A 16,744-nucleotide genomic window follows, 5' to 3' on the forward strand; every position below is an offset into this window, starting at 1 on the left:
TTATAGTGTGGTCATAATGCTCAGAGTCAATCAGGGAGGGATCCTGGGAGAGGCAAGTTTTAAGCTGAAGGTCTAATAAGTGGAGGACATTGTGGGTTTAAAGAAAAAGAAGCAGACATCTGGTATCTCAGGACCAGGACTGGGGTGTGTGTCTACCCTGAGCCCCAGGTGGCATCAGTCAGTCCCAGCTCTGTGGGAGTCCCACCAAAAGGAGGTGTATCCAGCAGGCTGTTAACCTTGGTAATGAAAAGCACAACTTTATGAGCATCAGAAATTGGCTAAACTCATTAATTTTATTTGTAATAGAAAATTAATGCTTGAGATGAGGAAGGCAGCAGCTGTAAGGACCTCTGGTTTCAAATATGAAAGGGAAAGCATGGAGTCATTTCCTGATGTTGAGGGTTATCGTCCCCTTTATTACATTGCAGCAGAAGTAAATTTTAATGGTCTTCTTTTTTGTGAGGGAGTATTTTGTTCTCCAGTCCAGGAATTTCACTTTTATCTAGAGGAGGAAAGAGAGAACAATCAAATAGCCATCTTTTTGTCTTGCTCCTCCACCTCCATTCTTCCCCCTCACATATATCATTATAATGCAAGAATTGTGCCTTGGTCCTGCCTCCAGTGATCAGGGAGCTGTGGTCAGGGCTTCTGTAATATTTGTGCATCCCAAGGGGGTCAGCATTTCCTTATCTTGCCCTAACCCACCAGACAGCATCTGGTTCTAGAAACTGAGTCTTGGAAAGTGGAGTAGGGGAAGGAAAATAAGAAATGGATACAGGAAGGAAGGAAGGAAGGAAGGAAGGAAGGAAGGAAGGAAGGAAGGAAGGAAAGAAGGAAGTGGTAGCCAAGGAGGGATAGAGAATGGAATGTGGTAATAAACATTTATTGAGAGCCTAACATGAGTGAAGCACATTAAAGTTTTGCCTATTTAATCTCATTTTAAGTTACGATGATCCTTTGAGATTGGAATGAAGAAACTGAGTCTCAGGGAAGGTAAATAAAGTTGGAAAGCATGTGACTCCAGTCCACCCCATGCTGGGCCTCTGCTCCCCACCCCCCGCCCCACCCTTCCCAAATCCCTCTGTTCTGACTACATTCCAGCATCCAGGCCCTACCTGGGAATAAGAATGCAGTGTGGAAAGGCACAGCAACATAGGGCAGACTACTATAATCAAAGAGAAGCAAAGGTTCCTCAACCAGGATCAAGCACAGATTCACAGTAGGAACTTCTTACCTTCCACACAAATGTAACCTGATCCCTCTGAGGGGTCAGCAAGCTCTTGGGGCCTCAAATCCAAAGCCACCTGTGGCCAAGTACAAACTCCACCCCCTCCACCTTGCCAGCCTGCACTGTAGAATGAAGCATCTGGTTAACAAACTAATATGTGGAATTTAAGAAACAAAACAGATGAGCATAGAAAAAGGGAAGGAAACATAAGATAAAAACAGAGAGGGAGACAAACCATTAGAGACTATTAAATACAGAGAACAAACAGGGTTGTTGGAGGGGAGTTTGGGTGGGGGGATGGGCTAAATGGGTGATGGTCATTAGGAGGACACCTGTTGGGATGAGCACTGGGTGTTATATGTAGGGGATGAATCACTGGGTTCCACTCCTGAAACTAATACTACACTGTATGTTAACTAATTTGAATTTAAATAAATAAATGTTTAGAAAAGAAAGAAAGAAGAAAGAAAGAAAGAAAGAAAGAGAGGGAGGAAGGAAGGAAGGAAGGAAGAGAGAAAGTCACAGACTCAGAAGACAACAGCTGCTTGACTTGCCTGAAAACACCTCTCTGGGTGACTGCAAGCCACAGCAAGCTTCTTCAGCACATGGAATAGCCAGTAATAGTGCCTTTGGGGTAAGAAAAACATGACTGAAGTTGAATTGCTTCAGAAAAGCTGACCTGCCTCTTACCTTGTGGAACAGACACATGGTGAATTTTAGCCTGCCACAGTGTGGATTGGGTTAAGAGCATGGCTAAAATCCACACCCTGACCCTCACTGTCTGTTACTTCAGGCAAGACCCTTAATCCTTGAGCCTCAGGCTCCATGACCATAGATGTAACAATAATATCATACCCCTATTGTGAGCAATAAAGAGGTAATGAATGTGAGGAAATTGATACTGATAAGCCCTGAGCATGTGTGAGCAGTGACAGAACACAGAGAATGAAGTCCTACTATTCTGAGGACATGCATTCTTCCACAATAAGCTCTTTATTTGACCTATCATCAAGACATCATAGTGATATGTCTCCTCCCCAAATCCAGGAAATCAGGGTCTATGAAAATTCTACTGCTAGTCAGGCATATACAGTGTATTCTGCAATTTATCTCACCATCCACCCTAACCTCTCCTCCTTGTCCAAGCATGCCCAGCCTGACTGACAGCAAGGTTGTGAAACAGAAGAGCCTCATAGGGCACTTCTGGTTTCCATCAGTGTCCCCTGCCAGGAGCTGCTAGGGCCACGCCCCAGACATGTGGATAAGTTTTGAGCCAGCCTTGTTCAATTTAATGTTTAGGTGCTTCACTCTTCTCTTAGAACATTTTTCTTTCCTAAGTAAACTGGTACAGTGCTCAAATCTAGAAGGAACAATCCCTGACTCCCCTAGTAAGCTTCCAGGAGCTTAAGAAAATGTTTGACAATTTCCTGTTGTCAAGTTGTTCTAGAAGCACAAGTACTTCCAACATAGAATCGCCCTGGTGTGAACTGACCTGAAAAATTTTACACCATCCTTTTCCAAGTATGATGAGAAGCTTTTCTGTGAAACAGAGAGCCTCTGCTCATTCACAGCCTTCCTCCAGGCATAAAGTCACTTTAATCAAGAAAGGCAAGGTAGCCTAATGCTTTCAGCAAAAGATCTTTGAGAAAAGGTTTGAAAAGCATTGTTCCCATTGTTGACACATCACAGAGTTAATTCCCACCTTACTGTCAGGGCTACCAATGAATGCTCTTGCAAATGTTCTGTACTGAAAATCATCTGAATCTAGACCTCTTGAGTTAACTCTCATAAGAATCATTAGGATCATGGCTGTGCCAACCTCTGGATTTCATTCCAAAGGAGTTTAAATGCCATTCTTTCCCCAAGTGGCTCCTCTGCTCATAGAATAAATTCTCTGAGGTATTAAATCTATTAGCAAAGTGGGGATATAAATCTTCAAATGGCTTGAGCCTACTATTAATAATTCTGAATTATCTGGCAATTTTGAGTGCCTAGATTACTTGGCGTTGATTGACACTTATTTGAAAATGTACCCAGGATTTGATACAATCAGGCTGGTAAGATCAACAGATCAGGAAATTGTTGCCACGGAAAAGATAGTTTGTTACTTACAATTTCCAAGAGAAAGGCACATGCCATACCACCTAAGTCCACACAGGGAAGCACCAGGATCTGTCAGGAGTCAGAAGGGACAAGAGGAAAACAACATGAACAAAGCCTTTATTGTGGTTGTTGGGGGAAGTCATGGGTGAAGCAGGATATGCAGCTGAGCAGGCTGGGAATTATTAGATAGTTTGAGAATTTTGGCAGGCTCTGTGTTATAGAGGTGGTTTCTAGTTGTCTAGTACCTGGCCTGGGGTGACTGAGGGCAAGGGGATAGTATCTAAGACTGCAGAACCTGATAATAGGAGGCAGATCCCAGTATGTGCTCTGGATTTGTTGGTTTGAATACCAAAGGCATGCACTCAGGCCAGTTGTTTGCTATCTCTAGGAATTAGTTGTCCCTGGGAGGGGCCATCCCTCCCTTGAGCCCTAGTCACAAGGCCCCAAGATTTCAAAGCATCCTAAAATACAGAAAAGAAAAAAAAATGGTTAATAGAACCTTTTGCAAGGCTTAATGTCATTGGGTTATATTTGTTTTGCATTTGGATTATAAAATATTTTATGATTAGTATTAATATTAGCATTATTATGCACAGCCTTTCTACCTATAGCCTTCTTTTGGGCTCATTATCAATATAATGTTTTATTTGGTCAAGAGGAAGCCCTAAATTATTCTCTATACAAACCTTACAAGGTGGCCCTGCACCTTCCCACCCAGGAATTCTCACGTGTGCAAGACTGAAGTAAAAGCTTGAGGTTCTGCTGTGTAAGCAGCCCTGCTCTCAGTGACGTATTGGTTCTGTTTGGAAAAACTATGTCTCCAAATTACCTGATGCTGCTAGTAAGAAACACTTTCAACAAACCCATGGTACATTTGGTGCAGTAGGTAAAAGGAAGGAGAAATACAGCTTTTGGGTACCACGGATCAGGAAAAGACAGCTCACTTGGTTTTGGGCCCTTTATTTTCTTTGCTCCAAAAAGTTGGAGGGTTGGGGGAACTTCCTCAGTGTTTGAATCCCAGGAGTCTGGCCCACCAGCAGCACATTCTCAGCATACCATCAAAGCTCTGTGTTTGACCCTACAGATAACATTTTACCTCACAAAGCAAGCACAACAGTAAATTTTTATTAGTTCACAAAATAACACTCAACTTTGTATGTTTGTTTTTGTTTTAAATGCTGTCTATAACCTATACACTGATTTTAGAACCAGTAATGGATTTTAACCTGCAGTTTGAAAAACACTTTTCTAAAAGAAGCACAATGCCTTCAAGAAATCTCGGCTAGAAGCTATAGCCAATATCTTACTGATAGCTCTTTGTGTTTTTTTAATGTTTTCGTTATTTGTTTTGAGAGAGGAGGGAGGTTCAGGGAGAGAGGGAGAGAGAGAGAATCCACACTGCCAGTGCAGAGGCCAAATCCACCAGTTGTGAGAACATGACCTGAGCTGAAACCAAGAGTCGGACTCAGCTGACTGAGTTACCCAGGCACCCCATCACTGATAGTTCTTTTAACTAAATATATTTACTGTTTTAATTAAAAATTCAAACAATATGAAATTTGCTCCCCAAAGAAGGAGAGAAAAAGATCTTCCACACCTGGAGATACCTACCATTTACTCTTTAGTGCCATGTCTTCCAGATTATCTCCATGCATATACATATACTCATATGCATATAATTTTCTACAAGTGGTCTCATGCACACTGTTTTGTGATTGTATTTAATGGAAAATGTCATTCAGGCATTTTCAGCTTTATCACCATTTCCAAGACTGAGAACGTTCTACCATAAGAATTTGCCATTTTTTGTTCTACTAACTCATGCGTGGTGGGCATTTTGGTTGTTTTCATTGTTTTGTGATAACAGACAATACATTTATGAATGTCCTTGACTATATATCTTTCTGTGCTGTGGTAACCTGAATGTAGACTTGTTTCAAAGGGGAAACACATTTCATATTGGATGCATATTACCAAACTGTCCCCCAAATATCACAACCCCTACTAACAAGATTGTCCAAGTCCTCACAACATCTCTAACACTGGGTTTTGTCCAACTTTATTTTTTTCCAATATTACAGTAGAAGAATATATCATTATTATTACTATTTGCATTTATTTTTTTTATTTTTTTAACATTTATTCATTTTTTGATAGAGACAGAGAGTGAGCAGGGGAGGGGCAGAGAGAGAGGGAGACAGAATCTGAAGCAGACTCCAGGGTCTGAGATGTCAGCACAGAACCTGATGTGTGGCTCGAACCCATGAAACCTTAGATCATGACCTGAGATGAAGTTGGCTGCTTAACCGACTGAGCCACCCAGACACCCCTACATTTATCTAATTTTTAATGAAGGTGAAAATCTTGCCATAGGTTTATTGTACACGTACATCTCTTTTGTGTCTGTGTGTGCAAATTATCTGTTCAAATCCTTCACCCATTCTTCTATGGGGTTGTCCTCCTTGTTCTTGCTGGTTTGGAAAATGGCAGTGATGCTCCAAGGCTAAGAGTCTTGGCTCCACACTGCATAATGTGTAGAGCTGTAGATTCACTATGTTGTGTGACTGAAACTAACATAACATTTGTCAACTGTACTTCAATAATAAACATGTAATATTAAAAACAAAAAAATGGGGACAATATCTCTGTACTTTCATTGTATTCATGAAATAATTCTGTAATTTTTGCTGTTCTTTATTTTTGTCTTATTGACTTAGTGTCTTAGTTCATTCAGGCTTATAAAAAAAAAAAAACAGTATCAGCTCCAAAGCCAGACTTCCCAGGTTCAACCTCACTACACCTTTTTCAATCTTTGTAACCCTAGGCACCTAGCCAGGAGTTGCCCTTTCAACATCTCTGTGTATCTACAAACTGGCATAGCAATAACATACCCTTTCCAAAGCTGTTGTGAGGATTATATGAGTTACAGAGCCTAACATAGATAAGACAGTGCTTAGCACATAATAATCATTCAGTAATATTATGTTAAGAATGGGGTAAAATTCAAAATATTTTGACAATTGTGTAGCATGGGCATCAAATAATTAGGATGAAAATCAGCTGGAACTTTGGAGCAGGATCCTAGAGGCATTTATCTGCAAACTCCTGAATGTTGGAGGGGTGCTGATCCAAAGGGAGGTGGGGACAGGGCACATGCCACTCAGAGATTCAGGGAAGCAGCTCTTTACCAACTGGTGTGGGAGCTGTGCGGTATTCTGTGTGCAGTACTCTGCAAGTGGTACTCTGCGTGCAGTACTCTACATGTGGTAGTCTGTGTGCAGCACTGTACGTGCGGTACCCTGCATGCAGTACTCTGTGTGCTGTACTCTGTGTGCAGTATTCTGTGTACGGTACTCCACATATAGGACTCTGGGTGTAGTACTCTACCTGCGATACTCTGCATGCCATACTCTGTGTGCCTTACTCTGCATGCAGTACTCTGATAGTGAATTTACATTCTGTCAGTGTTCAGCTTTCAAAACAAACTCATTCTTATGGCCAGAAATCATACTCTATGGATTGCAATTTAAAACATACATATATATGATACAATGTATATTACATTATATATATAGTGTTATAACATATAGGTATATATGACATTATGTATATGCAGTGTAACATTAGTATACCAACAATAAAGAATAAAAGGTCTTGAGTGCAGCACAGTTTCTGGGACATGTGCACAGCACCCTGGGGCCCATCAATGAGATCAGCCCATGAGTCATTCTTATAGCTCCCTGCACCCTTCTCAGCACAGCTCCTAATTACACACTTGGGTGCTTATTTGATTAATGGTTGTGTCTCCCACACACTTGGGTGAATTCCATGAGGACAAGGACAGAATCTGTTTGAGCTCAGCATTCTTCCCCGGATCTGAATCAGGGAGTCTGGAGTGTATTGAGAACACCACCAATATTTACTGTATGAGTGAATGAAAAAGGATGAGAGGAGAAAGCAGAAGACAGAAAAAAAGAGAGCCAAAAGAGGGAGAGAGGGAGAAGGAGAGAGAGGGAGGAGAGGGAGAGGGAGAGGGAAAGAGGGATGGAGGGAGGGAAGGAAGAGGGAAAGGGAAGAAGAGAGGGAGAGGGAGGGAGGGGGAAGGAGGCAGGCAAGGAGGGAGGAAGGGATAGAGAGGAAGAAAGGGAGAGAGAAGGAAGTGGAGGCAGGGAGGGAAGGAGAGAGAAAGAGACAGAGAGGGAGAGAGAAGGAGAAGGAGAGAGGGAGAGAAGATGAAAGAGCAGCTAGTCCTATTGATATATAGCATCATAGTCCTTGCAGTCTCTGCTTTCCCACATCCAGCCCACCACTCCAATGGTGTTTTTCCCAGAAACAGGTACTCAGCACTGGGGTTTGAATTAAATTGGATATAGATGAATCAAAGACAGTTATTTGGCTCCCTGATCCCAAAGCACACAGGCACTCTACACGACCTCATGTGAGGTCTCAAGTCTAGTTATTTTTCTCATTAGACTAGAAGCTCTTAGAAAACAAGGGCCGTTTATTATCTGTTGTTACATCCTCAACCTCCTTATCTGACTTGGAGCTCAAATGTTTGGTAAATGAAAAAGGAACCCTGAGCTCTCCACCCTGAGCCTCAGACAGCAGGGCATCCAGAACCCCAGCTTAGGGCCCCAGCTGTAGGGAGATGGCTCTCCTGCAAGATTTTGGCATCTACAGCCTCCGCTCTCATCCCATCACCCATGCCTCAATCCACACTAGCAATAGTTATTGAATGTGTAAATTTCCATCAATGGAGTGACAAAGACTAAATTAAAGAAGGAGATCTGAAGTCAAAGCTGTCACCTCTGAGAATTCAGATTTGACAGAAATGACAAAAGAAGCTCCCTGCAGGGCAACTGCTCCACAGCTAAGCACCTACTGAGGACCCCTCACTCCGCAGACTACTATCTGCTTTCTCCCTGCTCAAGGGACCTGGGCTGACCCTGTTGGACTTTGGGTGCTTAGTGCCCTGGACCAGGCTGTGAGGAGGGGCCAGGAGAAGAAGAAAAGTCCTTTGCTTTAGCTGCCATGCTCCAGACTCTCCATGAAAGTGTGTTCTAAGGGGGAGAGGGGGAGAACACTTGGCTGAACTGTCACATCCCTAGCAAAGCAACCTCCTGAGGAAGGAGGCCCCAGGGACGACCCCTGCTCCTCTCTTCTGCATATTTTGCTGCTTGTCAGCACTGGACTGGGCACTCAGAACAGAATAGTGAACAAGTCATGGGCCCAACAGCAGGCTGGCCACCCCTCACTGGTGTTGACCCCAAGATGACTGGCATGGAGTCCCCTGCTTCTCCATGCTTCCATTCTCCACTCATAATATGGGGCATTTCCAAGAAGAAGGCAGCTCATTGTCAGTGAAGAACCAAGGATTTGGGGTTTCAATGCAGACCACATCACCTGCTGACCCCTGAGGGGAGTCACACAATACTCACCTCACACATGGGCCCTACTATCAATTCCCTGTTTCTCCCATTCCAGCCAGAGAGGGTCATGACTCAAATGTCTTCAAACGATCCCCATTGCTATCAAAGTATAATTTCCCTAGCCTGGCATTTCAAAACCTTTTCCCTCTCTCCATTCCCAAAAGAACATTTAGCCTCATTGCCCCATCCATCCCTCTATGCTTCCTGTGTGCCAACCACAGCCAACCACTTGCTGTTCCTGGTAAATAATACTTGCAGTTCCTGTCAGATTGTATTGCCACTCTCACATGTGATCCCACAGCAATTTTACCTCTATGCTTCTTATGTTATTTTTACATTTCACAGTTTCATATTTTATATTTTTATATCACTATATTATACTTTACCCATTGCATTAGGTACTTTCAGAGGTCATTGCTTATACAATGTAGCTCAGAGATATCTCTGAGCATACATATCTCTGAGCTTCTTGAATACCTCTGACTACTTCTTGAATGGATGAATAAATACATAAATAGATGAATGAATGAATTTACCTACTTTGCCCATGTCTGTGAAAAGGGGATTACAGTGAATGTCAGAGTGTTAATGTGAGCATCAATTGTGATCTACTAACTAACAATGGAAATAATTATTCAAAGTGGATGATCACTGAAATGATTATACTTTACCTCCCTCTCTGTGTTTTCTGGCAGCGAGGATGGTATGAAGGCACAGCTACAGAGGTCTTAAGGGGAAAACAGCCATAGAAAACCCAGGTTTTCAGTCTTACCGAAGCAGCAGTTTTGGTTTTGGTTTCTCAGGCCTGAAAAATTGTTGATTGTTATTCCCTGAAGTCACAGTCTTTTCCTGGATCTTACCGTTCACTGAGGCCTCCTCCATGTCCAGGGACACCTGGAAAATAGGCTAGAAACCTAAAGAAGAGAAACAAGAGGAGGAATTACTAAAACCACCCATGATCCTGCTGGGGGGATAAGAGGTTTATAGGAGATGATTCAGGAACTTCACAGTCTCAAGGAAGACTACCCTTCCCCCAAACATACTGCCATAAGGGTCTTGGATCCCCCACCCTTCCTTTCTGCTAGTGTTATCTTCTAAAGCCCCTCTAGCCTGTATACATGGCTACCGAAAAAATGAGGGAACATATAAATAAATGGGATAGACAGGATGAGTAGAGCTTTAACTCATCAAAGACATAAAGAAAATTCCTGGTATGAGGCAAAAGGATTAAGCTGAAGGCTTGGAGCTATTTCTTCACCCATGGAAACTGATGCAGCATCAGGCTAGGAAACCCAGACCCTGCAGTGCCTCTCTTCATAATAAAGACAGCAGAAGCCTTTCCTTAGGTGTTCATCCTCTGAGTCTGGGGTGGGGATACCTGCTCTTCTCAGAAACCTCTGTGAACACAGCTAAGAGCTAGAGTGTAGGGGGAAGTCACCACCCCAACCCTGGGGAGTCTCCTGTTTATTCGAGGATGTGGACATGAGAGGAAGCACAACACTCCTAGAAACAATTAAATAACCATGTGTCTTGTAGACACTGCCAAACTTTAGTAAAAAGAGGCAGGGTCATTTCAGCTTCATTTACCATGACCCTCCCCTCTCAGGTTATATCAGATTGAGTTTCAGTGATAAATTTATGAAATCAAATGTGTCTTCCTATAATCAAGATCCAGAGAAACTTGCCAGAGGATAAGCAGAGAAGTAAGTCTGAACAAAGGAGGTTTTGCCTGTGTGTGGGAAGTGTAAGAAGAATACAAAGTATCCATCCATCCAATAGAAGTTGCAATTGGTTATTTCCTTTGGTAGTATCACATAAGTAGAGTTTTCTCTTTTATGCGAATCATTAATTTTCACCAAAAATGTCTTCAGAAAGACAACCTCCATGACAGAACATTGGAGGGAAAAATAATCCTGCATCCTGGAGATATCCATTCATTTACCTGCAATGCAATGATAGGCACCTGAAGTGCCTAGCATCCAGGCATAGACTGCAGCATTCTCAAATCTGGGAGGGGATGGGACCACAGAACATGTCTTGAGGGACTATCACTCAGGAGCAGAACAGCATCTATCAAAAGTGTTAGACTCATTTTTGAGACAGACTGTCTCACTTCCAGCAATACATAAGTCAACATAGAAGAAAAAGAAAAGAAAAGAAAAACTGAGTTCAATCAAATAGCAAATGCAGAAGAAATCATGGTATTTTTCAATATTCTTGAAATTACATTGGCAATCTTAAAGTGCTCCAGAGGTCTGCATCAAGCACACCCAGAGTAACATTATTAGGCTCTGAAGCCATCATTAGGCTCTGAAGAACTGTCAATGCAGTTCTTGTGGTGAAGAATACTCCCATTTCGAATGTAATGAAGGCAGACACAAACATAAATCCCAGTCCTTCCTGAAGAAGAAATGTGGCTTCGATAAATATACTATTTCATTAGTCAAAAATAATTGGACATATGTTTAATGTGGTACCTCCATGTCCTCCTACCATGCAATCAGATGGCATGTCTTACACTAAAGAATTTCCTTAGATTCAAGAAAATACAGTATAGTATTTGAGGATCGACTCTGGGCCAGGCTCTGTGTAAGACACCAGGACCAACCATGGTTCTGACCTCAAGAGGCTCCTAGGCCTCTGAAGAGATAGGTGCATTAGCAGGCCATCTGAGAACTGTGTAGCAGGGGCTTGAATGCAGATACTTAGATGGTCTTCGGGAGCACCCAGCTGGGACACTGGTGGAGGTATCTGTGGAAGCTCATGTCTAAGCCAAGTTTGGAGGCAAGGAGTTGGCCCAAGGTAGGAGATAAGAGGATTACAGACAGAGGGACAGGAGATGCAAATGTCTAAGGAAGAGAGAGTGCAGTGCTTTAGAGGAAGTACCAGGAGTTTCATTTGTCTGGAGGCCTGGGCAGCAGGAGTGGAGTTCAGATCATAAAAGCCTAGAAGGTTGTGTGGGACTTTATCCTGCAGGCAGTGAGTGGGAAGCCACTGAAGGATTACAGCAGAGGGATGATGGGCATAGATTCACAAATTTAACAAGGGCTCAAGGTGTCAGTGAGGAGGCTACTGCAACAGACAAATGAGAAATGATGGTGGAACCAGTGTAGTGATACCAGGGCTGGAGAAAGCAGTGTGGGCTCACAGGAACATTGAGGAGGTAAAATCCATCAGCACTGGAGCTTGATAGGATATGGGGGCACAGTGGTATAATAAGCCCTTGAGGAATGGGGATCAAGAAGGGCCTTGCAACCAAGATAAAGAGGAACATGTCTGGGGGGACAGTTTGGGTTTCAACTTGTCTGACCTCTGGCTTGATCTCTATGCACTCAGCCGGCTTGTACTGAGCAACACCTGGCGGGGGTGGGGGGTGCTATGTGTTTGTCACATGAAGGGAAGATATAGCTCCTCACAGAGTCCTCAGGCTTGCAAAAAGCACAGTCCAGGGACTCAACTTTCTCCTGCCAAGCTGACCTCAACTGGTCATCTCTGCTGTGTATCCATCTCTCTGAGGTCATTCCCTCGCACTTCTTCATTCTGGCTTGCTCTTGCTATGAGCTTCCATGTCTTGTTAGTGAGTCCTGAGAGTAGGCAGTTTGAAAGAAAGGAAGCTTCTGCTGCTTCATAATTAACATGCTCAGCATTTTTCCCAAGACCTTCCCTTCAGTCCTGGCTGTAGGTACCAATTCTAGAATGGGGACCTCCAGATTTCCTAGTCCTGGCAACCAGACTCTCCTCCCCTGCTCTGTTCATCCCAACAATTAGAAAGCTTACACCATCTGTGTGTGTGCGTGTGTGTGCATGCACACACACGCCCACATGCATACACACACACACACACACACACACACACCACAGCGAGGATACAGCTTTTCCTCTGAAACTGATGACAACTTCGACTGATGTTCCTGTTTACTCAGCACCCTCTTTCCTTGCTCCCTATTTTGGAATCTCCAAGGATCACAGATTTGTAAGGACCTTATAAAACCTAAAGCAAACTCTTTCATCTGAAAGCGAACAACAGAAACTGATAAGAAGCCCACCCCTATCTCTGGCCCAACCCCCTTTGTCTCCCAGGCCAATGTATTTTCCCCAACCTATAGATCATGTCCATGTTTCTTTCTCCTCCCAGGGCCAAAATGATGGAGAGGTGTTCCTGGGTGTTCTCCACTGATTATGTTCGCTCAGCCTTACATACCTGGTAATAGGCCCCCTTCCCAATTCCATTGCAGGCACAGTGCTGGCCAGAGAGCCACCCTGCAGATGGGCTTTCAAGCCTTTGGACAAACTGCTACAGGGAAAGCAGATGACTCATGCTGCTTGGCTGCCACAGCAGCTACAGCAAGCTCACAGGGGCCAGCCCCATGAATTTGGCTGGACTAGATCCCTGGTTCCCCCTTGGTCTCTCTTTTGTCCTCTTCCCATGCCTTGCCTCCTTTGCCTCTCCCACATCATGCCCCACAACACTGCTGCTAACACAAGGCTTCCTGCCTTTCTCCCTCTGGCCTAGGTAAGGTCTGTGGTGCTGAGGGCAGCTCTGCAGACAGGACAGCTGCCCCTCCAGTGAAAGCCATCTTCATAAGAGCAGCCATCAAGGGCAAAGCACATTGCCCCTCAAAGGTGTGTGGAACTTTTCTGAAATAGTTCTTTTCCAAGCATTAATTAAGGGGATCTGGCAAGGGGCTCCTCCTCTCTAAGATGCAATCTGAGCTTCTTCATCAGTAGATGGGATGATTGAAGAAGGTTCCGAAGTGTAGAACAAGAACCGTCTCTGCAGAGAGAGGCAAAGACGAGGAGGCAGGGGTGTCAATGCGCACAGGCACCCTACATGGCCAAATCTGAGCTCGTTCCCCAGCAGAAGCCTGAGTTTTCAGAACAGAGTCCCTCACAATGGGATCTGGGCTTCAGGGAGTATTTCCTGTATCAAGATGTCTTTACACAACACAATTTGGAAATGGACTAGAATGAAATTAAATGGTAGTTTGGTTACATTTTAATTACCAGAGGAAGATCAAGATATTGTTATGATTATAACAAAGGAATCTATATTTATCATCTTGTGGGGTTTTGCATCGGAGATACAGTGATCTTTCTGCAAGGCACCCAATTTATTCATAAAGCCATAGCAAGGCATGGCAACTGTGAGTCATTCATGTGTGTCTCCCTCCTGCCTCTGAGTCAGGAGACAGGCCTAGTGGACAGAATTCTCTGGGTCAAGCCTTTGTCTAGAAGATTTGGAAGGAGCCCTGAATCCACCTCCTAGCAGTGGAGGATGAGGTGGGGCAGAATCACTTTATACCCAGCTTTCCATGAGGACAGAGGGACTGGGTTGTCCATCACTGCTAAATAAGGAAGAGGAACAAGCAAGCCCCTGAGAGAGAGCCCACAATGCTGACAGGAAAGACAAAGGCCCATACAGGCTTTTCCAGGGCTGGGCGAAGGGAAGCTTCAAAGTTCTTTAATTTTCCTTGCCTGTGCCCACGTGTGACTCGTGATTGAAAACGCCTGTCATTGAATAGGCATTCATAAAACGCCTACAGCCCGCCTGGCTATAGACCAGAAAAGGGTGGGAGGGTGGGGAATGCACTTACAAAGGTGGTAAATGCCACCCAGCAGGGCATACCAGGAAAGCTAAACTGAGCAGAATCTCAGAGATCCTAGGGCTGTGCCATTGGCCCAGTGAACCAACCAGTGCTACTGCCGGTTCCAGCCCTGGAGCAAGGTACTTAGGAAATAGCTGAGAGAACATGTATCCTCACCTTCAGCATAGCTGCACAGCTTGCAGAGGGATGACAGTTGGCTAATAAGAGGGGACTCAGACACCAAGGAGCCTAACCCCCACTTATAATGTATGTTATATTCCCTAGCAGTGCTGGAGCCCACCCAGACCAATTGTGCTCATCTCTTCCAATTCCAAGACAAGTGACCTCACTGCAAGCTCAAAATCAGTCATGGCAGGAGTATTTACTCCACTGAAACCAGCACACACTAGGCTCCAAGGCTTTTTTTTTCTTGAGGTGATAAACACTTACCAGCACACTATCATACCCCCAAGTCTGAATGGCTAGAATAAAGTGAATTCTGGTTGTCTCTAACCTATTCTTAAACTGATTCTAACACTTCATGCCTTTAGGCCAGCAAAGTACTCTGTTAAGTCAGAAGTGATCTAAAAATATGTCCACCTGCCCCCCAAGACATGAAGGAAACATGCCACCTCTCCTAAGGATGTGGCTTCCTGCCCATGTTGGGGAGACCAAGAATAAATGTGAGTGATCACAAAAGTGAACTCTCTCTCTCTCTCTCTCTCCCTCTCTCTCTCTCTCTCTCACACACACACATACCACATATTTATTGAGTACTTTACCTTATTACATTGTTGAGCTTTTTTAGAATTTAAGAAATAAATACTTGTTTTTTGCTCATTGTATAGATGAGGAAGCTGAATCTCAGAGAGCTCTAAGTGTACAGTCCTAGTTCCATACCTAGAGCCAGAATCATCCAACACTGTGGGGATCTAACCTCAGGAGCTCCCTGGGAATCACTGTGGGGGCCTCAGGGTACCCCCAAAAAAGATTATGGCAGAACACTTCTTTTAGAGGCCACTGACACCATGTTATTGAATGACAATGACTCTCCCAGGGCTGGGCCTTCAGGGCTGCTGCCCCACAAGCAGACTCCTCTTGGTCTCTGGGATGGGAGGAGTCACCCACAAGGTGACAACAGAACAAAGGTCAAATGTCATCAGGCTGAGCTAGGTACACTTCTCAAGGGGTAGCTGCCTCTTTGTGGGGCCAGAGACTGTGGGGGCAACTGGACTGGAAGACTCAATTTGCCAAACAGCTGGCTGCACTAATGAGGATACAAGCATCCCCCCTTAGCCAGCCAAGAAATTGATGAGAGCTGCCTGAGTCCCCAAAGCAGCAACCTCTCTGATCTGGGTCAGAGAGCAAAAGAAAGCATAGCAGGTTGGAGTTAGGAGGCCATATCTGCATCCCTTGGAAGCCTCTGAATAAGGAAAGGATTGAACTGGATGTCCCTGAGTCCCCTTCTAACTCACACTTTGTTGCTCAGATTCCTCCTACTTCCTGTACCCCTATCATCAGGCTCAGGAGACAAGGCCCAAGAGAATGAATCCTTTGCTGCCTTAGGCACTGGCAGCTTTCCTTCTCTCCCTCCTTGGACTCCTGCCCATGGACAGGTACAGGTCCCACCCCCTAGATGTGATTAAGCCATCTGAAACCATTCACCAGAATTATTGGCTAAAGCATGCTAAGCAGGCATAGGAAACTGAACACTTAAGACATCCAGGGTGACAGGAGACAACAGGCTGTCTGATCTGTTGTTTAGCAATAGATTGTAATTCTAAACACGATGTTCATTATTCCACTGTGTGGATTCTAATTAACTGTCAGGAATGCATTGTTGAGGGGATGATGGATTATGCTGGGGAAAGTATTAATACAGCTCATTCACTTCTGCCCATGTGCATCCTGAGCCCAGAGCAACTGACTTTGGAGACACTGAGCTGAAATGAGATGGCCACTCCATGCCTAATGGTGAGAAGGTCATCAGCACCACCACAGCTGCACTGACAGAAGTCACAGCCTCCAGTCCTTTTAGGTCCTACAATCACAGCAGATGTAAAGGTAGCATCACATGATGGCCCACTGAGTCATAAAGGATGCCTATGGCCTGAAGCAATGGGCCAGGCAGTGAAATGGAAATTATGTGGGATAGATATAAGGGTCTGTACATGGTGGTGAGAAGGTGTGGGGTTTACAATGAGAGTCACTAAGTAGAGTCAATCTGCCACCCAGTAAGCAGATGCAAAAATAGTCTGCATTAAGAAAGTTTCTCTCTATGTATAACTCCAAAAGGCTGCCTGCCTCCTCTGTTTCACATTGGTCATACTGTTCAACTCTACCTAAAATACGTTCAAAGATTATATTAGTCTGGATTCTCCATAGAAAGAGAACCAATA

At 44.1% G+C, this 16,744-nt stretch overlaps 1 long non-coding RNA gene across 2 annotated transcripts; it reads right to left on the reverse strand.

Moving 5' to 3' along the window:
• Positions 1–1,782: 1,782 nt before the first annotated feature.
• On the reverse strand, positions 1,783–10,334 carry LOC128311893 (uncharacterized). Of its 2 annotated transcripts, XR_008290551.1 has the most exons (4): positions 10,019–10,334; positions 9,621–9,674; positions 3,341–3,792; positions 1,783–1,855 (listed from the first exon to the last, which is right to left on the reverse strand). It is a non-coding gene; the product is annotated as an uncharacterized LOC128311893 (long non-coding RNA). The 2 variants fall into 2 exon arrangements; XR_008290550.1 differs by having other exon boundaries at positions 1,783–3,792; positions 10,019–10,325.
• Between the last annotated feature and the right edge of the window lie 6,410 nt (positions 10,335–16,744).

Source organism: Acinonyx jubatus, chromosome D1, assembly GCF_027475565.1.
Source record: "Acinonyx jubatus isolate Ajub_Pintada_27869175 chromosome D1, VMU_Ajub_asm_v1.0, whole genome shotgun sequence".
Lineage (NCBI taxonomy): Eukaryota > Metazoa > Chordata > Mammalia > Carnivora > Felidae > Acinonyx > Acinonyx jubatus.